This window comes from Lissotriton helveticus, chromosome 9, assembly GCF_964261635.1.
Source record: "Lissotriton helveticus chromosome 9, aLisHel1.1, whole genome shotgun sequence".
In the NCBI taxonomy this organism is placed as follows: domain Eukaryota; kingdom Metazoa; phylum Chordata; class Amphibia; order Caudata; family Salamandridae; genus Lissotriton; species Lissotriton helveticus.
In genome coordinates this window covers 199767481-199792398 of record NC_136070.1, presented here as the reverse complement: position 1 = coordinate 199792398, position 24918 = coordinate 199767481, and positions in this window count along the sequence as shown.

The following is a 24918-nucleotide window of genomic DNA, read 5'->3' as shown; positions in this document are numbered from 1 at the left end:
CATCAACCAATTAGAAATTGCGAAATTGCAATATTTGGTCGCAATTTACCACCAAGTCAGACTTGGTGGTAAATTGCGAAAATAGTGTAAAAAGCACTTAAGTGCATTTTTTTCTTTTGCATGTTACACACACACATGTCCTTTGGACATGTGTGTGCGCAACACCTGTTCAAATGTGCATTTAAGGGGTGCTACAGGGTGTCCTTTGGACACCCCTGGCACCCTTTAAATCGCTATCTTATTTGCGAGTAGCAAATTGCTACTCGCAAATAAGGGATACTCCCCATTCATTCCTATGGGCCTTTTGGCCCATAGGAATGAATGGGGAGTTATTCCTTATTTGCGAGTAGCAAATTGCTACTCGCAAATAAGGAATATGTAGGAATCGCTATTTATTTAGCAATTCCTACATGAATACCGTTTTGCAAGTCCTTAATAGCGATTCGCTATGAATCGCTATTAGGGGCTCGCAAAACGGCCCCTTGATGAATCAGGCTGATAATATCAGCTACCATCACCAACAAAACACCGCGCTGTTACTGTTCTACAGCTCATCAACGCAGTGTTGCGTGCCAGAGCAGGGATGTATGACGTTACAACGCATACTTTTACCACACATGCCTTTACAACGCGGTATTTACAACGAATACCTTTACAACGCATAGTGCTTTTTGGCGCTGGATAGTGAATAGTTTAATTTACTATTCCAACTCTAGTCCCCGTGGATAGTAGGGAAGGTGTTGGATAGTAAATTAAATCTATCCCCTATCCTAGAGCGCCCCCCAGCGCAATGCGTTGTAATGGTTTGCGTTGTAAAAGTTGCGTCGTAAAGGCACTGCGTGGTAAAAGTTGCGTTGTAAAGGATGTTTACCCCAGAGCAGCAATGCAGAATGCAAAAAACAGTCTGTGTTTCACTAAGGCCTATAACCCCCAATAAATATGAATTCCACCGTTGTGTTTCACAGGTTTCCCGGCATATCACAGTCATACGTATGATCATCAAACCTTCAGTGGCCATGTGTGCTCTCTTTATCAGTCAGAATAATACTCGCTACCTACAGGTGAAAACCTTTTGGGTTCCCAGTGTAAAGATCGGGTCCCTAGGCCCCTATGCACCTAGAAGGACCACACAGATATAGTGGTATACTTTCAAGAGCTAGCCCAGGGCGCGTGCGTCCAGCCTTTTTTATTGGCAGGGTCATATGTCCTGTGATGGATGCGTGTGGGGGGAGTGGCTGGTGGAAACACATTACTGCTAAACACTGGAAGGTGACCAGCCGGTCACTACACCCAGTACCAGTCCAGGGTTCCACTCCTATGCAGAAGATATTGTTATTCACAATTGCATGCCTATCTAAGATTAACATGTAAAATATTCTTGCAGAAGGGAAAGTGTAAGAAATCTGCCATTCGCAATATGGTCACCCTGTAAGATTCTATATTTGCTGGGACCTGTCATATGAGAGGAGTGAAGACCATCGAGCGCAGTTGCTAAACTGTATTGGTAAACATAGCATATTTTAATGTAAATTCTTAGGAATGGTTTATGTACATAATGTATTTTATAAGGTATTGTGCTAGTAGGATGGCATCAGTATTGAGAAATTAAATAAAGAGATTGAAAAAGAAAGTGGGGTCAGCTAATATTTTGTCTGATCCATTTCTGTGGAGAAGAAATACAGGTTAGTCGGAATGTTATCTGTTGACAGAAAAGGTTTTGACACATACTACTGGGAATGTAATAGAACAAGTACCACAGGGTCAAACAGTAGCCTGCTTTTCACCATTGCACTGTGATACAGCACACTGTCCTGCTCTTCTCCCACTGTGCAAAAGAAAGTGTGCCCAGTTTAGAGAGTTGATAATTTCCCAAACCTAAAACATATTTTTCATGGGATGCGCGTTGTGGTTTGAAAGTTGTCTCTGCCAAAGGATTCCAGAAGTACTACTGAGGATGTTGATTGCAGCAAATTACGGAAATCCTATTTCTCTGCATGGTCATCCCAGATTATTCGCCTTTTTCTGGAGTCTATTTTTACATACTAATAGAAACATACTAATTTGCAGAATTCAAATAATCAAACATGGCTGAGTATCCTGTCTACCAAACGGATAGTCTGCCCACTCTATTTAGAGGCAAGTAGACCGCCGTGTTTCCAAGAGCAATGGCCCCGCTCGCTATGCTACTGGAACCCCTACACAGATGGGATGTCTGCCATCATATTCACATCCATGGAAGTGAGCAAACATGACAGATTTAGTCAGACTTTGTGGTCCAGCCCCTGAGACACTGATTCACCAGATATGTATTTGCAAAGGCAACATGGGAGAACGAAAAATAATTCTTTATCCCATCTGAATAAGAAAGGCCTTCATAGCTGCAGGCCAGCAATGTTGTTGTGAACGTATCTAGGACCCTATTTAAATATTCCCGATTCATGCCCTTATGCGGTTATAACGAATCATATCCTTATAAAGGCATAAGAATCATATCCATATTTAGTGATAGCCAATGCAGTCCAAATACGGCAAGGCTACTCCCATAGACTCCTAGAATGTACAACGCGTTCTTTAAACAAACCAAGCCTCCAGCAGCCCGGGAATTCCCCCTGCTTCTGTTTTGATTTGTCCAAGAACTCCTGGAGTCTTAAAAGAACTGCGAGTTCTTAGTGACGTCTTATGTCCAATCTTACGTCAAACTCGGCGGTGGTTTGGAACAGATTGGCTATCTACTTACCCGAAGCCCAGCTGTATCGAGTGCCGAAGGAAGCCGACCCTCCCATTGACGCACTGAGAGAGACGCTGTATTTTCTCCTGCCGAGATATCCAGATCCAGTGTTTCCAGTCACCCTTGCGGGTTGCTGGGAGATCGAGTCCTGAGAAAGAGATACAAGACCTCCTTCATTCTATAACCAAGGTACGGAGCTGATGAGATCCTTAGAGAATTCTTGATTCAGATTCTTAGCAAAAACTATCTTAACTCAAACTACATCTCCCTTACTCCTTCCCACGTACTAGGCTTAGGTTAGGTACACCGGGGTATTTTAGAAGTACCAGTTGAGTACGTTTAGTCAACTTTTATCATTGTATGTATTTTATCCGTTTTAAGTATCTTATGGCTTAGAAACCATATAAATGTTTTTACAGTATTATTTCATAATACTCCTTTTACTGTACGCACTTTACTTTATGACAAGTATTGGAATTGTGGCAATTAACTTCTCTTGCATGAGAAAGAAGACTGCTCAATAAATAACCACTTTTATTGAAAATGCCCGTCTCTCTATTTCTCTGCACTCCTGGTGAAACTAAGCATGCACGATTGACTGAGTGAAATAGCTGTCTATTGTTTCCGCCACTCTGGAGATATACCCCTTATTCTGGAGGGAGAAAAGTTGTCATGTTTATGCGGTTGTCAGAAACTAATTCCTTCTTGTCTGCTTTAATGGGACGGATATGCAGGAGACTTGCTAAATACCTGTAGTAACTTAACCACAGTGCTTAATTTGAGCAGGTGCTTTCAGGTGCCCAGCACCAGCACTTCTTTCACAGGGTCGGGCTTACAATTTCTGACCCCGCAGGTGGTGGTCTCAATGTTAATTGTTGAAATTCAAAATAAAAAGAATAACATACATTGCATGGCGACTGGCCTGTTAAATGTTCGTAGACAGGCCAGCATACGCCTGTCCAGGCAGGCATTATTGTGGATCACCACGTTAGTGATGATGTCATCACGCCGATCACAAATCCAAGAAATCATCGACAAACAATGGCTTGCATTTTATTCCCCGAGCCTGCTGCACCCTACCACTGCCTGAGCTTAAGCCTTCCAATGGATAATTGTAGCTGCGGGCTGGATCAAGACTGAGTTGAGGCAAGGAAGCTGCAAGAGCAACTTTTGGAACTTGGGAGTTAGGGCTCTTGAGGAAGAATAAACTAAAGTAAGTGTGGACTTTCCACTTGCTACGTAGCCAGAGTAGCATATCCTGCAGCACTGCATAACTAGTATCCTCAACGTGCTCGATGCTGCTGAAGACCTACACAACTTTTGTGCTCCATGGCGTCACCTGTAGAATCTGTGTGCTGCACCGCAGCATGGTAATTGCTGAGCGTGCATGAGTCCAGTAGGCACCACAGCCATACTTACCGGCATTGGCAGCATTACGGCTGGGGACAATGCCTCTGCTGTAGCAGGCAGGGTCACAACAAGCTGAGCAGTGGATGCCGATGCCCTCGCCATCCCTGGGCCTAATAATTACAGGCAGCACTAGCAGTTACATCACCTGCTGTGCTCGAGCAGCCGTCTGTTCCGCAATATACCCAGTCATACCGCACTGATTAATATATGCAAAAAAAGCAGTTTCATTTGGTGTACAATTTGTTTTTGCACTCGGTGTAGGTAAGAAAGTAAAAAACACCATCTTACACTTCTTTAGGAATGACAACAGGAAAACGCAGAGTTCAAAGTAGCAGGGACATGCACAGGCTGATGACAGGGATCACAGGCAGCAGCAGTGTTAAAGATGAGAGAAAGAGCAGGAGTAAAGAGTAGAAAGAAACAACAAGAGAGGAGAGAGATAAGACGGAGCTAAGTTGAAGAAAAGGAGAGCAAATCAGATACAAAGAGAAAGCAACCATGATGTGAAGACGAGAGCATTAAGAAGAGAGAAGATAGAATGAAAGGATGTAGAGGACAGGACATTGGTAAAAAAGCAGACAAATGATATAACGAAGACACAGCTAAACACTGCTAGAAGAGTGATAGTAAACAGCTAAGATCGAGGGGAGAGAGAGCATGTGATGTATTCCTATAAGTTCTTTATCGATCCCCCTATTCCTGACCCTATTCTGGTTAACGAGTTAACTAGCAGCCATCCCATGATGCAGAAACCGTTATCTGATTACGCCAGACCACGGCACAGGAGCGCGTTATCTGATTAGGTCATAACGCTTGCCATCTAATTAGGCAAGCAATATTCCTCCAGCCCCTGATAAGGCATACGGAGTTCTCAAAACAAATCAAACCTATGACAACCTGGGAAAAACCCTGCGGCCATTGTTTTGATTTCACCGAGAACTTCAGTAAAAGAATGCGCTAACGACCAGCTCGTATGACATCCTTAGTGACGTATCTATGTCCATCCTTACGTCAATCTCGGCACCTTACAGGTATAAATATTACCGATATTGCCTTAAGCAAACACACGCGGTGGTGACGAGATCGGAGCAGCGAGACTTCCCGAAGCCCAGCAGAGAGCGAAGCCCACTAGCTGCCCCGCCTTCCTGACGCGCTGAGAATGAGACGTTGCCTTTCTCCTGCCGAGAAATCCAGCTCCGGCGCTTCCGAGCAGCCCTTGCAGGCAGCCTGGAATATCGAGACCAAAGATGAGAGATACCATCCCTCAATCATCCTAGATTCAAGGTACGGAACTGAATAACCCCTTGCAGAGAATTCTTGAATCAGTCACTTGGCAAAACAAACTTAACTTAGACTGCTACTTTCTATCCCCGCCCACGTATTAGGCTTAGGTCAGGTACACTGGGGTAGGCGTGGTTAGAAGCACCAGTTGAGTACGATTAGTCAAATGTTTATATGTATGTATCTATTTTATCCATTTTAAACCACCATATGGCTTAGAAACCATATAAATGTTTTTACAGTATTATTTTATACTCCTGCCTTTATTGTATGCACTTTACTTAACCATAAGTATTGCAATAATATCGATTCATTTCTCTTGTACGAGAAAAGAGACTGATCAATAAATAATATCTTTTATTGAACACGCCCGTCTCTTCCTTTTCTCTACAATCTGGTGAAACTAAGAATGCACGTACTGACTGAGTAAAATAAGTTGTCTTTTGTTTTCACACGACTCTAGAGATACACTCTTGATTAGGGGAGAGCAAAGTTGTCATGTTCTATGGTTGTCAGAAACTAAATCCCTTCTTGTCTATCCAGGGAGGTTCAACTCCTCCTTGTCTATTCGAGAAAGTTTCTAGTGAACTCTGAGCTAGCTGGCAAACCCAAAACTTTAAGTCTAATATCGACAGTAGAAGACCTAGTTAACGTCTGGTCTAGGTCTATACTATTGGAGGTATTATTCCAATGCGCAGAGCCTATTGGGATAATAGGAACTACACTACAAGCAGAGCACGGATAAAAGTGAAGAGGAAAAGGGGCACGGCAGAAATACAGGGATTAAGGTAACACACAAGGTGTGAAAAAGATGATAGAAAACAATTGGAGAGATGAGAGGATAGACTCTTAGAGCAAAGACTTAGGGGACAGACAACAGATCAAGCTTAGAAGATAGAGACTGAGGCAGTGAGAGTGTTAAAAATGGGGCTCACCGGAGGAAGAAGTGAGCTATGGTCTACTTGGCAAAATTGTTAGCACCTGCACTTCATTTTTTTTAGAAATTAAGTACTGCTTGACCAGATGATCTCAAGCACTCCTGGCATTCAGGCAGCTCCAGGCCACAAATCAACAGCCTAGCCATTCAGTGATCGAGATATAACACCCAACACTGGGTGTAAAGAAGAAAGCAAAGGGTCTGCAGTACTTTTTAATGCAAATAACAAGGCTTAACTGAACTAGACAAAGAGATGGTATAACTAACCTCTTTTGCAAATCCCAAAGCAAATAGTAGTTTTGGAAGTGTTCCTTAAGGAATGTAGAACAGTTTGCTAATGGTTGTTTCAAAGGTGTGAGAAATTAGGATGTGTTTTCAGGGTCCCACCACTTTTTGTGCCCATTCCGACTACTAGATGCTGGCCTTCTGTCTCTAACTGTACCCTGGGCTCTTCTAACCAGACCCGGGGCCTGTACTCTGTGTAAAAGCTACGTAGTCATTTGCTATGATTACAATTGGCAATGACAGACCCATGTAAGTCCCTAGTATATAATAAGGCCAGAGTAATTCAAGATACCTGTAGGCCCTTAGTACACAATAGAGCTGGGAGATTTAACAGCCGATTACATGCACAGGAGAGTGTGCTATTGCGATGCCTGCTTTCACTTTAAAAGTCAGCACTGCCTTGCAGGTTGCTATTAATTTTAAATTATATGGAAATTAGACTTTGGATTTAAAGGTACTTTCAAAGCATTAATATACCCTATTTTTGCATATAAGTCACCCCTAAAGTCTCTTCTAGGTGCCCCCTTGATAGGGTACAATGTAACTATAAGCAGAGACATTATAAGAGATGTTTTAGAAGCCCTGGTGATGGAAAACTGCCAACTTTGTCTTCCCCATTGTAGTGAATAGTTCCTTAGGCTAACAGGGTAATATTTTATTTAAATATAAATATTGATAGAAGCTGTATATACTTCAAGGTATCAAAATATTAGTTGAAGTATATCCAACAATTTGCCACTGTTGGAGTTAAATAACAATGTATTGTCTGTGACCCAACATCCAGCTTTCCAGCTGTTTTCTTCTGATGGGCCAGCCTGTTCCCAAGCTGGCCAGGCTGCTTTAATGAAGTGCAAAATTCTCCTGAACTGCAGAGGGTTCAAATTAAAACTCACCCCTTCCCTCCGCTCTAGGCCTGGCATTCTGCTTTTAGCCTCCTATATTCTGTCAGGGCTGGGATGCCCCTTTGCTGGGGCAGCTGTGCACTATATAAAACTCAGAACATAACATAAAATTCTCCTGTCAGGTGAACAACAGCTTTCCTGTGGGCAGAGAAGTGCAAGCTGCAAAGCAGATGGCAGGCAGGGAGGTAGTGTGACCAAACTGATCTTCAAACGGAGAATGAGGCTTTAGGACCACTGGGTGGGTGGCTGTGTGATTGGTGTTTCAGTAATGTAGCATACTAATTTGATGGGCACATCAATGGGAGTGGTCAGTTGTTGTTCCTCTCCCTCACAAAGAACCCTGAAGGCACCAGACTCAGCTTCCAGGGAGGTATGAAAGATGTAGCAGCCTGGATGAGCAACAGCTGCCTAAAGCGGAACTCTAAGAAGACACAGATCCTCATCCTGGGACCATCCCCCACCGCTTGGGACAACTCCTGGTGGCCCCCCGCCTTCAGAAGCCACCCACCCCAATGGATCACACCCAGAACCTTGATATCATCCTGGACTCCTCCCTCAGGATGACTCGCCAGATCAATGCCATCGCCTTCACCTGTTTCAACTCCCTTTGCATCCTCCACAAGAATTTAAGGTGGATCCCCCCCAAAGCCAGAAAGACCGTCACCCAAGCACTCATCACTAGCAGTCTGGACTACAGAAATGCCCTCTATGCAGGAATCAACAAATCCCTGCTTTACAAACTCCAGACCACCCATCACACTGCAGCCAGACTCATCCTCGGCACCCCACGACATGAGCACATGACCAACACCTGCGAGACCTTCACTGGGTTCCTGTCGAGAAGAAAGTAACTGTCAAGCTACTCACCCACGCCTACAAATGCCAACACAACACGAGACCCAAATACCTCAATGAAAGAATCACATTCCACGCACCCAATAGTAGCCTCCGCTCCGCCGACCTTGACCTAGCATAGCCCTGCGCATCCACAGAACCAGAGCAGGTGGAAGAGCCTTCTCTTACATCACAGCCAAGGCCTGGAACGAGCTTCTAGTCACCATCAGACACTCCCCTAACCTGCAACCCTTCAGGAAGAGTCTCAAGACCTGGCTTTTCGGCTGACCTGGAACTGCACCTCACCCAGCGTCTTGAGAACCTCACGGATAAGTAGCCCATTTTAAAAGCCCCTGATTAACTGATTGATTGATTGATTGTGAGTATTGAGTTGTGTTGGGTACAATGCTGGCAGTATGAATGACATTGTATATGGTGCGTGAAAGGCATATGAAGGGACCAAAAAGTGGTTGCTACCTTCAAACTATTTTACAGCTCACCTCCTGTAGTTATTTTTCAATATATTGATACTTTAGCACTAATGCAGGTGCTAAAACCAGCGGGTATGAGTTTGTACTTGAGCAGAGGATGGCCTCTGAGGAACTGTAATAAACCAAGGCATTTCTGTAAACTAGATACCCAGGGAGTTTAAGGTCTGAACTGTGTTGATTCCCCTACATTTCCTTACCAGTGATGCCCTTCTAATAGCAAACTTCAACAAAAAACACACATTTTTCTCATATTTCTGGGAGAAAAAGTTCTGGAATCTCTGGAGATTCTCAAATATCCTACCAGCCACACTTGTCCTGAAAACAAATTACCTCATGGGGAAAGCACGAGCAAGAGCAAGGTCCACAAAATGCAACATGGACTGCTCAAATTTGCAAATTAAAAATGTACCCCTTTTTTTCAGGCAGTAGTGGATTTTGGGACAGGGCTCAGCTGCCATCCAGGGAAACCTATCACACCAAGACATTTTTGAAAAGTAGACATCCAGAGAAGTCAAGAGTGGTGTGCATTGCATCGAACCCATGATGTTTCCTTACCCACAATGGCTTGCAAACATGAAACTTTGTCTATAATCACACATTTTAATCACATTTCAAAGTGCTGACGCCTGTGAGGATTTACAGAATTGCCACCACCCAGTGTTCCCACATATTTATTGATCAAAATGTTACCTAGCATGTTTGGCTCAGCCTAGCAGCCGTGACCCATAAAGTCCCACACCGCAACATGGGGACATCTGTAATAGGGAAAGCCTCTGTGTTTAGGCCTGTGCTCGACTACCACCCAGGAAAACCTACCAAACCCAGGCATTTTGAAAGCCAGACATCTGGAAGAATACAGGTATGGTTTGCCTTGCGTGGATATCATGTTTACTTACCCAGGATGCCTTCCAAGGGGCAAAAAAACGCAATAGAAAGTACCCTACCACACCAGTAAATATGATAGTAGAAAGATATTAAATATGATATGCAGAAATTAAAAATGCATTAGACTCCAAATTAACAAAAGGATGCTGTGCAAAAGCTATATTTACTATGGAAAAATAAGTGTATTCCAACCATTTCAAGGATACTGCTGTTTGCTTTGGTAAAATGTGCATTCTCACAGGAGCTTTCTCCGTGGTAATTGCTGATAAAACGTTTTTGAAATTCGTGAATCGGTAGTTAAATGTAAAGTGTGTTGTCGAGTTAGCAACATTTTAATTGCCCAGGCATTTACTTCCAGTAAACAGATATGCTGAAAATAATTTTGCTTGATGAAAGGCGCTTCCCACTGTCTGATGTTACTTCCCTTCTCCTCAGTTGAAATGCCAAATGGGAGAAGGAAAGCTCCTCCTGGGCCAGTTATCGTAACATGCAGTTTTTCAGATGTCTCGTGAAATCTCCACGCTGCCACGTTTATTACTGCAAATATGAGATAGATGCTCGTTATCAAGTTTCTGGCTGGTCCTAGTGTAGCATTTCTTGAGGAGACTCCTCATCAATAAATAAACACAAGCACAAATAAACATTACTTGCAGCCATTTTCAAATCCCTCTCTCAGTTTGCTATGTCTATGGACGTTTCTTTTCCTTTTTAAGAGCAAACACTGCGCTGGATAGATCTTCTCTGCGGATACACGAAGATCTTCAACCACCTGCTGAACTTCTCTCTCAAAGCGAAGGAAAGCATCAATAGATGTGCGGTGTTTGACATCCGCAGACAATTATAGGTGTTCGCGTATTGGTACATTTCGTAAAATAGAATTTGTCATTTTAATCCTTCAGATAAGTGACGCTTCCACTTTTATATTGAAAATGTAGAAGAAGTTGCAGTGATATTGAATTAAAGCGAAAACAATTCAATACATAGGTATTGTGTAAAATCCTGTTTTATTTGTATCGTTTTCGTGATAGTGGCATTCTTCTGGCTAAGATGCAATTGGAGGATATACTATGTGACAGATAGTAAAACACAATTAAAGGTTCAATTACTGTTGGCTCACCTGTAAAATCACATGCAAACTAGTGTTGTGTAACATAATAATACAGCATTACCTAAACATTCCACGAGATTATGTGGAATTACTCTAGAAGAATCATTCTGCATTCAGCGATTTAGAACCCTCTTGTTCCTGATCTGGTTCTGTGTATTCCTGGGTTGTGTGCAAATAGGAGTCCTGCAGAATGGAGGTGTATGGGGGGTTGCTGGACGGAGTTGAGACTGCTCAAATAGGTGAAATCTGAGTTGTGTAGGGCCTTGAATGTGGGTTTGAAAGGTTTGAAATGAGCTTGTTTGTGTATCTGGAGTCATTGTTGTACCCTGAGGTGTGATGTGATGTGAGCTGTGTGTGGTAGGTTGAGGATGAGTCTGGCTGCTGAGTTCTGAATGATGTGTAGTCTTCCAGATTAGAGCCATAAACATGGCTTAGAAGTCAATAGCGCTAAAAGGTAAAAGGTTACTTGAAGTTGGGCTGGACCAGGCCAGCTCTGAAAAGTCAAGGCCAAATGTGGTGGAGTGCAGGTAGGATATAGATCCAAACAGGTCGCACAAAACATTTGCCTTTTCAAGTTCTAACAAGAGTTCCATTTACAAGGAAGGAGTTCACTGGACCACAATGAGCTTCTTTGGCAGTGGTCAACAGGGTGCAAACGAGCAGGTGTGCATCGCAGGCAGATCGGCTGGGGCATTGCGATCACTGATTCTTCGAGCAAATAACACAGTTCCTAGGTGAACAGGTCTATTTGTGGTCTCAAAGAACCCAAAAGCTTACTTTTAAGGGGCTGCAGTTCAGAAAACCCACTTCCAAGGTCCCAGGACTGGAGGCGCACCATAGGCAAAGATAGGACTAACAGATTACAGAGTCCAACAGCACCAGCAGAGTTGAAAGAAGACTTTTGTGACCCTAAGAAAACAGGAGGCAAGACAGACAGCCCTTGGAGAATTGTGGGTTCCAGGATGTAGAGAGCAGGTCCAGTCCCCCTCACTCCCAGACAAGAAGCAGCACGCCAACACAGCATAACATGTAGAATGTAGAACATATAGAAACATACTAATTTGCAGAATTCAAATAATCAAACATGGCTGAGTATCCTGTCTACCAAACGGATAGTCTGCCCACTCTATTTAGAGGCAAGTAGACCGCCGTGTTTCCAAGAGCAATGGCCCCGCTCGCTATGCTACTGGAACCCCTACACAGATGGGATGTCTGCCATCATATTCACATCCATGGAAGTGAGCAAACATGACAGATTTAGTCAGACTTTGTGGTCCAGCCCCTGAGACACTGATTCACCAGATATGTATTTGCAAAGGCAACATGGGAGAACGAAAAATAATTCTTTATCCCATCTGAATAAGAAAGGCCTTCATAGCTGCAGGCCAGCAATGTTGTTGTGAACGTATCTAGGACCCTATTTAAATATTCCCGATTCATGCCCTTATGCGGTTATAACGAATCATATCCTTATAAAGGCATAAGAAACATATCCATATTTAGTGATAGCCAATGCAGTCCAAATACGGCAAGGCTACTCCCATAGACTCCTAGAATGTACAACGCGTTCTTTAAACAAACCAAGCCTCCAGCAGCCCGGGAATTCCCCCTGCTTCTGTTTTGATTTGTCCAAGAACTCCTGGAGTCTTAAAAGAACTGCGAGTTCTTAGTGACGTCTTATGTCCAATCTTACGTCAAACTCGGCGGTGGTTTGGAACAGATTGGCTATCTACTTACCCGAAGCCCAGCTGTATCGAGTGCCGAAGGAAGCCGACCCTCCCATTGACGCACTGAGAGAGACGCTGTATTTTCTCCTGCCGAGATATCCAGATCCAGTGTTTCCAGTCACCCTTGCGGGTTGCTGGGAGATCGAGTCCTGAGAAAGAGATACAAGACCTCCTTCATTCTATAACCAAGGTACGGAGCTGATGAGATCCTTAGAGAATTCTTGATTCAGATTCTTAGCAAAAACTATCTTAACTCAAACTACATCTCCCTTACTCCTTCCCACGTACTAGGCTTAGGTTAGGTACACCGGGGTATTTTAGAAGTACCAGTTGAGTACGTTTAGTCAACTTTTATCATTGTATGTATTTTATCCGTTTTAAGTATCTTATGGCTTAGAAACCATATAAATGTTTTTACAGTATTATTTCATAATACTCCTTTTACTGTACGCACTTTACTTTATGACAAGTATTGGAATTGTGGCAATTAACTTCTCTTGCATGAGAAAGAAGACTGCTCAATAAATAACCACTTTTATTGAAAATGCCCGTCTCTCTATTTCTCTGCACTCCTGGTGAAACTAAGCATGCACGATTGACTGAGTGAAATAGCTGTCTATTGTTTCCGCCACTCTGGAGATATACCCCTTATTCTGGAGGGAGAAAAGTTGTCATGTTTATGCGGTTGTCAGAAACTAATTCCTTCTTGTCTGCTTTAATGGGACGGATATGCAGGAGACTTGCTAAATACCTGTAGTAACTTAACCACAGTGCTTAATTTGAGCAGGTGCTTTCAGGTGCCCAGCACCAGCACTTCTTTCACAGGGTCGGGCTTACAATTTCTGACCCCGCAGGTGGTGGTCTCAATGTTAATTGTTGAAATTCAAAATAAAAAGAATAACATACATTGCATGGCGACTGGCCTGTTAAATGTTCGTAGACAGGCCAGCATACGCCTGTCCAGGCAGGCATTATTGTGGATCACCACGTTAGTGATGATGTCATCACGCCGATCACAAATCCAAGAAATCATCGACAAACAATGGCTTGCATTTTATTCCCCGAGCCTGCTGCACCCTACCACTGCCTGAGCTTAAGCCTTCCAATGGATAATTGTAGCTGCGGGCTGGATCAAGACTGAGTTGAGGCAAGGAAGCTGCAAGAGCAACTTTTGGAACTTGGGAGTTAGGGCTCTTGAGGAAGAATAAACTAAAGTAAGTGTGGACTTTCCACTTGCTACGTAGCCAGAGTAGCATATCCTGCAGCACTGCATAACTAGTATCCTCAACGTGCTCGATGCTGCTGAAGACCTACACAACTTTTGTGCTCCATGGCGTCACCTGTAGAATCTGTGTGCTGCACCGCAGCATGGTAATTGCTGAGCGTGCATGAGTCCAGTAGGCACCACAGCCATACTTACCGGCATTGGCAGCATTACGGCTGGGGACAATGCCTCTGCTGTAGCAGGCAGGGTCACAACAAGCTGAGCAGTGGATGCCGATGCCCTCGCCATCCCTGGGCCTAATAATTACAGGCAGCACTAGCAGTTACATCACCTGCTGTGCTCGAGCAGCCGTCTGTTCCGCAATATACCCAGTCATACCGCACTGATTAATATATGCAAAAAAAGCAGTTTCATTTGGTGTACAATTTGTTTTTGCACTCGGTGTAGGTAAGAAAGTAAAAAACACCATCTTACACTTCTTTAGGAATGACAACAGGAAAACGCAGAGTTCAAAGTAGCAGGGACATGCACAGGCTGATGACAGGGATCACAGGCAGCAGCAGTGTTAAAGATGAGAGAAAGAGCAGGAGTAAAGAGTAGAAAGAAACAACAAGAGAGGAGAGAGATAAGACGGAGCTAAGTTGAAGAAAAGGAGAGCAAATCAGATACAAAGAGAAAGCAACCATGATGTGAAGACGAGAGCATTAAGAAGAGAGAAGATAGAATGAAAGGATGTAGAGGACAGGACATTGGTAAAAAAGCAGACAAATGATATAACGAAGACACAGCTAAACACTGCTAGAAGAGTGATAGTAAACAGCTAAGATCGAGGGGAGAGAGAGCATGTGATGTATTCCTATAAGTTCTTTATCGATCCCCCTATTCCTGACCCTATTCTGGTTAACGAGTTAACTAGCAGCCATCCCATGATGCAGAAACCGTTATCTGATTACGCCAGACCACGGCACAGGAGCGCGTTATCTGATTAGGTCATAACGCTTGCCATCTAATTAGGCAAGCAATATTCCTCCAGCCCCTGATAAGGCATACGGAGTTCTCAAAACAAATCAAACCTATGACAACCTGGGAAAAACCCTGCGGCCATTGTTTTGATTTCACCGAGAACTTCAGTAAAAGAATGCGCTAACGACCAGCTCGTATGACATCCTTAGTGACGTATCTATGTCCATCCTTACGTCAATCTCGGCACCTTACAGGTATAAATATTACCGATATTGCCTTAAGCAAACACACGCGGTGGTGACGAGATCGGAGCAGCGAGACTTCCCGAAGCCCAGCAGAGAGCGAAGCCCACTAGCTGCCCCGCCTTCCTGACGCGCTGAGAATGAGACGTTGCCTTTCTCCTGCCGAGAAATCCAGCTCCGGCGCTTCCGAGCAGCCCTTGCAGGCAGCCTGGAATATCGAGACCAAAGATGAGAGATACCATCCCTCAATCATCCTAGATTCAAGGTACGGAACTGAATAACCCCTTGCAGAGAATTCTTGAATCAGTCACTTGGCAAAACAAACTTAACTTAGACTGCTACTTTCTATCCCCGCCCACGTATTAGGCTTAGGTCAGGTACACTGGGGTAGGCGTGGTTAGAAGCACCAGTTGAGTACGATTAGTCAAATGTTTATATGTATGTATCTATTTTATCCATTTTAAACCACCATATGGCTTAGAAACCATATAAATGTTTTTACAGTATTATTTTATACTCCTGCCTTTATTGTATGCACTTTACTTAACCATAAGTATTGCAATAATATCGATTCATTTCTCTTGTACGAGAAAAGAGACTGATCAATAAATAATATCTTTTATTGAACACGCCCGTCTCTTCCTTTTCTCTACAATCTGGTGAAACTAAGAATGCACGTACTGACTGAGTAAAATAAGTTGTCTTTTGTTTTCACACGACTCTAGAGATACACTCTTGATTAGGGGAGAGCAAAGTTGTCATGTTCTATGGTTGTCAGAAACTAAATCCCTTCTTGTCTATCCAGGGAGGTTCAACTCCTCCTTGTCTATTCGAGAAAGTTTCTAGTGAACTCTGAGCTAGCTGGCAAACCCAAAACTTTAAGTCTAATATCGACAGTAGAAGACCTAGTTAACGTCTGGTCTAGGTCTATACTATTGGAGGTATTATTCCAATGCGCAGAGCCTATTGGGATAATAGGAACTACACTACAAGCAGAGCACGGATAAAAGTGAAGAGGAAAAGGGGCACGGCAGAAATACAGGGATTAAGGTAACACACAAGGTGTGAAAAAGATGATAGAAAACAATTGGAGAGGTGAGAGGATAGACTCTTAGAGCAAAGACTTAGGGGACAGACAACAGATCAAGCTTAGAAGATAGAGACTGAGGCAGTGAGAGTGTTAAAAATGGGGCTCACCGGAGGAAGAAGTGAGCTATGGTCTACTTGGCAAAATTGTTAGCACCTGCACTTCATTTTTTTTAGAAATTAAGTACTGCTTGACCAGATGATCTCAAGCACTCCTGGCATTCAGGCAGCTCCAGGCCACAAATCAACAGCCTAGCCATTCAGTGATCGAGATATAACACCCAACACTGGGTGTAAAGAAGAAAGCAAATGGTCTGCAGTACTTTTTAATGCAAATAACAAGGCTTAACTGAACTAGACAAAGAGATGGTATAACTAACCTCTTTTGCAAATCCCAAAGCAAATAGTAGTTTTGGAAGTGTTCCTTAAGGAATGTAGAACAGTTTGCTAATGGTTGTTTCAAAGGTGTGAGAAATTAGGATGTGTTTTCAGGGTCCCACCACTTTTTGTGCCCATTCCGACTACTAGATGCTGGCCTTCTGTCTCTAACTGTACCCTGGGCTCTTCTAACCAGACCCGGGGCCTGTACTCTGTGTAAAAGCTACGTAGTCATTTGCTATGATTACAATTGGCAATGACAGACCCATGTAAGTCCCTAGTATATAATAAGGCCAGAGTAATTCAAGATACCTGTAGGCCCTTAGTACACAATAGAGCTGGGAGATTTAACAGCCGATTACATGCACAGGAGAGTGTGCTATTGCGATGCCTGCTTTCACTTTAAAAGTCAGCACTGCCTTGCAGGTTGCTATTAATTTTAAATTATATGGAAATTAGACTTTGGATTTAAAGGTACTTTCAAAGCATTAATATACCCTATTTTTGCATATAAGTCACCCCTAAAGTCTCTTCTAGGTGCCCCCTCGATAGGGTACAATGTAACTATAAGCAGAGACATTATAAGAGATGTTATAGAAGCCCTGGTGATGGAAAACTGCCAACTTTGTCTTCCCCATTGTAGTGAATAGTTCCTTAGGCTAACAGGGTAATATTTTATTTAAATATAAATATTGATAGAAGCTGTATATACTTCAAGGTATCAAAATATTAGTTGAAGTATATCCAACAATTTGCCACTGTTGGAGTTAAATAACAATGTATTGTCTGTGACCCAACATCCAGCTTTCCAGCTGTTTTCTTCTGATGGGCCAGCCTGTTCCCAAGCTGGCCAGGCTGCTTTAATGAAGTGCAAAATTCTCCTGAACTGCAGAGGGTTCAAATTAAAACTCACCCCTTCCCTCCGCTCTAGGCCTGGCATTCTGCTTTTAGCCTCCTATATTCTGTCAGGGCTGGGATGCCCCTTTGCTGGGGCAGCTGTGCACTATATAAAACTCAGAACATAACATAAAATTCTCCTGTCAGGTGAACAACAGCTTTCCTGTGGGCAGAGAAGTGCAAGCTGCAAAGCAGATGGCAGGCAGGGAGGTAGTGTGACCAAACTGATCTTCAAACGGAGAATGAGGCTTTAGGACCACTGGGTGGGTGGCTGTGTGATTGGTGTTTCAGTAATGTAGCATACTAATTTGATGGGCACATCAATGGGAGTGGTCAGTTGTTGTTCCTCTCCCTCACAAAGAACCCTGAAGGCACCAGACTCAGCTTCCAGGGAGGTATGAAAGATGTAGCAGCCTGGATGAGCAACAGCTGCCTAAAGCGGAACTCTAAGAAGACACAGATCCTCATCCTGGGACCATCCCCCACCGCTTGGGACAACTCCTGGTGGCCCCCCGCCTTCAGAAGCCACCCACCCCAATGGATCACACCCAGAACCTTGATATCATCCTGGACTCCTCCCTCAGGATGACTCGCCAGATCAATGCCATCGCCTTCACCTGTTTCAACTCCCTTTGCATCCTCCACAAGAATTTAAGGTGGATCCCCCCCAAAGCCAGAAAGACCGTCACCCAAGCACTCATCACTAGCAGTCTGGACTACAGAAATGCCCTCTATGCAGGAATCAACAAATCCCTGCTTTACAAACTCCAGACCACCCATCACACTGCAGCCAGACTCATCCTCGGCACCCCACGACATGAGCACATGACCAACACCTGCGAGACCTTCACTGGGTTCCTGTCGAGAAGAAAGTAACTGTCAAGCTACTCACCCACGCCTACAAATGCCAACACAACACGAGACCCAAATACCTCAATGAAAGAATCACATTCCACGCACCCAATAGTAGCCTCCGCTCCGCCGACCTTGACCTAGCATAGCCCTGCGCATCCACAGAACCAGAGCAGGTGGAAGAGCCTTCTCTTACATCACAGCCAAGGCCTGGAACGAGCTTCTAGTCACCATCAGACACTCCCCTAACCTGCAACCCTTCAGGAAGAGTCTCAAGACCTGGCTTTTCGGCTGACCTGGAACTGCACCTCACCCAGCGTCTTGAGAACCTCACGGATAAGTAGCCCATTTTAAAAGCCCCTGATTAACTGATTGATTGATTGATTGTGAGTATTGAGTTGTGTTGGGTACAATGCTGGCAGTATGAATGACATTGTATATGGTGCGTGAAAGGCATATGAAGGGACCAAAAAGTGGTTGCTACCTTGAAACTATTTTACAGCTCACCTCCTGTAGTTATTTTTCAATATATTGATACTTTAGCACTAATGCAGGTGCTAAAACCAGCGGGTATGAGTTTGTACTTGAGCAGAGGATGGCCTCTGAGGAACTGTAATAAACCAAGGCATTTCTGTAAACTAGATACCCAGGGAGTTTAAGGTCTGAACTGTGTTGATTCCCCTACATTTCCTTACCAGTGATGCCCTTCTAATAGCAAACTTCAACAAAAAACACACATTTTTCTCATATTTCTGGGAGAAAAAGTTCTGGAATCTCTGGAGATTCTCAAATATCCTACCAGCCACACTTGTCCTGAAAACAAATTACCTCATGGGGAAAGCACGAGCAAGAGCAAGGTCCACAAAATGCAACATGGACTGCTCAAATTTGCAAATTAAAAATGTACCCCTTTTTTTCAGGCAGTAGTGGATTTTGGGACAGGGCTCAGCTGCCATCCAGGGAAACCTATCACACCAAGACATTTTTGAAAAGTAGACATCCAGAGAAGTCAAGAGTGGTGTGCATTGCATCGAACCCATGATGTTTCCTTACCCACAATGGCTTGCAAACATGAAACTTTGTCTATAATCACACATTTTAATCACATTTCAAAGTGCTGACGCCTGTGAGGATTTACAGAATTGCCACCACCCAGTGTTCCCACATATTTATTGATCAAAATGTTACCTAGCATGTTTGGCTCAGCCTAGCAGCCGTGACCCATAAAGTCCCACACCGCAACATGGGGACATCTGTAATAGGGAAAGCCTCTGTGTTTAGGCCTGTGCTCGACTACCACCCAGGAAAACCTACCAAACCCAGGCATTTTGAAAGCCAGACATCTGGAAGAATACAGGTATGGTTTGCCTTGCGTGGATATCATGTTTACTTACCCAGGATGCCTTCCAAGGGGCAAAAAAACGCAATAGAAAGTACCCTACCACACCAGTAAATATGATAGTAGAAAGATATTAAATATGATATGCAGAAATTAAAAATGCATTAGACTCCAAATTAACAAAAGGATGCTGTGCAAAAGCTATATTTACTATGGAAAAATAAGTGTATTCCAACCATTTCAAGGATACTGCTGTTTGCTTTGGTAAAATGTGCATTCTCACAGGAGCTTTCTCCGTGGTAATTGCTGATAAAACGTTTTTGAAATTCGTGAATCGGTAGTTAAATGTAAAGTGTGTTGTCGAGTTAGCAACATTTTAATTGCCCAGGCATTTACTTCCAGTAAACAGATATGCTGAAAATAATTTTGCTTGATGAAAGGCGCTTCCCACTGTCTGATGTTACTTCCCTTCTCCTCAGTTGAAATGCCAAATGGGAGAAGGAAAGCTCCTCCTGGGCCAGTTATCGTAACATGCAGTTTTTCAGATGTCTCGTGAAATCTCCACGCTGCCACGTTTATTACTGCAAATATGAGATAGATGCTCGTTATCAAGTTTCTGGCTGGTCCTAGTGTAGCATTTCTTGAGGAGACTCCTCATCAATAAATAAACACAAGCACAAATAAACATTACTTGCAGCCATTTTCAAATCCCTCTCTCAGTTTGCTATGTCTATGGACGTTTCTTTTCCTTTTTAAGAGCAAACACTGCGCTGGATAGATCTTCTCTGCGGATACACGAAGATCTTCAACCACCTGCTGAACTTCTCTCTCAAAGCGAAGGAAAGCATCAATAGATGTGCGGTGTTTGACATCCGCAGACAATTATAGGTGTTCGCGTATTGGTACATTTCGTAAAATAGAATTTGTCATTTTAATCCTTCAGATAAGTGACGCTTCCACTTTTATATTGAAAATGTAGAAGAAGTTGCAGTGATATTGAATTAAAGCGAAAACAATTCAATACATAGGTATTGTGTAAAATCCTGTTTTATTTGTATCGTTTTCGTGATAGTGGCATTCTTCTGGCTAAGATGCAATTGGAGGATATACTATGTGACAGATAGTAAAACACAATTAAAGGTTCAATTACTGTTGGCTCACCTGTAAAATCACATGCAAACTAGTGTTGTGTAACATAATAATACAGCATTACCTAAACATTCCACGAGATTATGTGGAATTACTCTAGAAGAATCATTCTGCATTCAGCGATTTAGAACCCTCTTGTTCCTGATCTGGTTCTGTGTATTCCTGGGTTGTGTGCAAATAGGAGTCCTGCAGAATGGAGGTGTATGGGGGGTTGCTGGACGGAGTTGAGACTGCTCAAATAGGTGAAATCTGAGTTGTGTAGGGCCTTGAATGTGGGTTTGAAAGGTTTGAAATGAGCTTGTTTGTGTATCTGGAGTCATTGTTGTACCCTGAGGTGTGATGTGATGTGAGCTGTGTGTGGTAGGTTGAGGATGAGTCTGGCTGCTGAGTTCTGAATGATGTGTAGTCTTCCAGATTAGAGCCATAAACATGGCTTAGAAGTCAATAGCGCTAAAAGGTAAAAGGTTACTTGAAGTTGGGCTGGACCAGGCCAGCTCTGAAAAGTCAAGGCCAAATGTGGTGGAGTGCAGGTAGGATATAGATCCAAACAGGTCGCACAAAACATTTGCCTTTTCAAGTTCTAACAAGAGTTCCATTTACAAGGAAGGAGTTCACTGGACCACAATGAGCTTCTTTGGCAGTGGTCAACAGGGTGCAAACGAGCAGGTGTGCATCGCAGGCAGATCGGCTGGGGCATTGCGATCACTGATTCTTCGAGCAAATAACACAGTTCCTAGGTGAACAGGTCTATTTGTGGTCTCAAAGAACCCAAAAGCTTACTTTTAAGGGGCTGCAGTTCAGAAAACCCACTTCCAAGGTCCCAGGACTGGAGGCGCACCATAGGCAAAGATAGGACTAACAGATTACAGAGTCCAACAGCACCAGCAGAGTTGAAAGAAGACTTTTGTGACCCTAAGAAAACAGGAGGCAAGACAGACAGCCCTTGGAGAATTGTGGGTTCCAGGATGTAGAGAGCAGGTCCAGTCCCCCTCACTCCCAGACAAGAAGCAGCACGCCAACACAGCATAACATGTAGTTAGTTTCTAGGTATGAACTGAGGTATCTTTTTTGAAGTAGTCCAGATCAAATCAAGTATTGAAACGAACAAAAATCTATGTGTTGGAGAATTAGTTAGTAACCAGAACTTTTACAGATGGAGTACCTCAGTAAGATCAACTAGTACTGAGCGGACAATACAATCAAGGTCTTATCGTGATTACCGGTGATACAGTGTGTTTACATAGTATAGTTGAGAGACAAAGCAAGATGAATATTTAGATCTAACAAGTGAAAGTTAAAAGATTTCTTTGAAAAATTAATTAGACGGCTTTTCGGGATAAATCAATCTGCTTGTTGGCCCATAAGGGTGGAATGATGCAAAAAGAAATAAAAAAATGAATATATGATTATCTGGCAAAAGTTAAACGTTATCCTTGGGAGATGTCATCTTTTCAAATGTCATTCCAGGGAGAGTCATTATGCTTGTTATCCAGTCTGGGAGGAATAAAGAAACAAGATAAATAAAAGAGAGAGTAAGCGAGAAAGAAAAAGGAGAAAGGTTTTCGTGCGTAAAATGTCTTTCCTGAAATCATAAAGGGTTAGAGTGTTCTCTTTGTTTAATTTGGAGAGTCATATAGGTTGTCACATTCTCCACTGGTATTGGACTGGGATTAATCCGAATTTGACATTATGAAACATAGTCTTGAGGCCCGCCATAGTTCAGGAGCCGTGAGCATTTCGTATCATTAAAAAGCATGATTTTAAGGCCCTCCTTTATTCGTAGGCTGTGAGCGTTTCTTATCCTTTTTATGTGGCTGTGGATGCAGTTGGTATGATGTGGCTTCTGAGGGTCACAATATCGAGATATTGGGTCATCAGGTGCACACTTCGCACAGAATGAGAGGTGTCTTTCAGGTGTTGTGCCGATATATAATTATTTTTAGAGCAAGTAGTGCCACTCAGGGTGTTTGTTTAGACCTTTTGATACAGTCAAACCGGTTGATAAGGGCACTCTCTTTTTGTCATACTTTCAGCTCTAAATTGCCACCTTGTGCATTTTGTTTCATCAAGCCACCGAAAGAAAAAATGCATTCATGTGGAAATACATTTTTCAAAATGTTCTACCAATGGTTGTTTCAGATTGTTTTTAAGGATATTGCGATAGTGTTCCTGAATCCTAGTTTTAGGGGTCTGAGTGTGCTCCCTATGTAGTGTTAAATTGCATGGACAAGAAATGAGAGACATTACATTGGTACTCTCACAGTTGATACACTTCCTAATCCGATAAAGTTATCCATTGATAGCTAGTTGCTTCATTTTGGACTTGCCTAATTTATGCATTGAACAATTTGAGCAAGTGTAGAAGCTCATTGGTTGTTGAAGGAAGTTTTCATCCCCTTCTTGTCCCGAAGGAAGGAGAGACATAGTTGGTCTCTTAAGTTTGATGCTCGTTTAAAGCTGAATTGTGGTGTCTTTTATGACATCTGATAAAGTGGGATTACTCATCGGAAGAGACCAGTGTTTCTTTAAAGTTTTTTTAATATGGTGCTACCTATCACTATATTTCGTCATAAAGGGCCATATGTAGGTAACTTGGAAATACCGATTTCTAAATACCGAATTTTACCGATTCGGTATTTAGGAATCGTATTTCATATGTAGGGAATAATTTGGTAAAAAAATACAGAATCGTTAATAGTCCTTATTACCGATTCGGTAATACCGATTCGGTAATAAGGAATCACCTACCCATTCATTCCTATGGGCTTGGAGGCCCACAGGAATGAATGCAAAGAAATTCGGTATTACCGAATCGGTATTACCGATTCGGTAATCGTGGGAGGCATTTTAAGGGTGCCAGGGTGTCGACACCCTCTGGCACCCATGAAATGTGCATGTGCCATTTTTTTAAAGGAATTCGGTATTTACCACCAACTTGAAGTTGGTGGTAATTAACGAATTCCTAGGGCCTAAAAGCACTCTTAAAAAGTGCTTCCTACATTGCATTTGAGGAATTGATATTACCGATTCCATAAATGCAAGGCCGATTCCTTAATACAAAATCCTTCCCTACATCAGTAATGCCTAAATACCTGGCGATAACGGTGAAATGCACCGAATTTCACCCTTAACGACCTGTATTTGGGCCACCTACATAAATAGTTGGTTTACCTTTTTCAGGTTTAGTGTTATGCAATATAGAGTTGCGATCAATTTGGAAGTAGAGATATTGTGTTTGGGCCAAGTTTGCTGGATTATATCCCCTTTGACTGAGTCGCTCAGTGAACTCTGAAGATTCATGGTCATCATTTTCTTTTTGGCTACAGTTTCTGCGAGCTCTTCGATGTACCCCCACCGGGATATTGGTAACAGTATGATATGGATGGCAGCTGGAGGCATGAACAATAGAAGTAGGAGCACTGCTCTTTCCATGAATGTTTGAATGGAGTGAGTCCTTGTCAACACAGTTTGTGAGGTCAAGAAACTCGATTTCTCCTCTGGAGATGGTGTGTGTTATGGCAATGCCCCATTTGCTTGGTGTCAGGCTGTCGATGAACTGTTTGAGAAGAACCTCATGCATTTGCCAGATGAGTAGTAAATCATCAATATACCATCCCCCGAAAACAATGTTTCTGGAGAAGTGTTCAGATTGATTGTACCATAGCCACTGTCATTCAACTTCCTCCATCAGGAGACAGGTGTATGGTGGTGCACAATGAGCCCCCATTGAGGTCATTTGTAGCTGTAGATAGAACTCACCTCTAAAGAGAAAATAGTTGCTATGGAGACAACATTTTGGCATGTCTAGGATCATGTGGTTTCTCACTAAATAGTGTACTGATCTTGAGTGTAGGCACTTCCCTATTATTTCTATTCCATCCCAATGTTTTATGGAGGTATGGAGACAGACCACATCAGTGGTCGTCAGGAGATAGTCAGGTTGCCAGGCACTTGTTGTGGCCAACATTTCTTTTAGTGGTATGTGTATATCTGGGAAAGTTGATGTAGCTGTCAGAGGTGATAACCTCCTGGGTTGGCGGCATCAACATGACTTAGGGATCATTCTTAATCCAGGAGCTGAAGATCCAAAAAATCAAGTCATGTTGATGAAAGATTTTCTCTCCAGTTATCTTCACTCCCAGATAGATCTTGTGTGTGAGTCCAGTAAATACTCTGATGATTATCCTAACGTTTTTTCT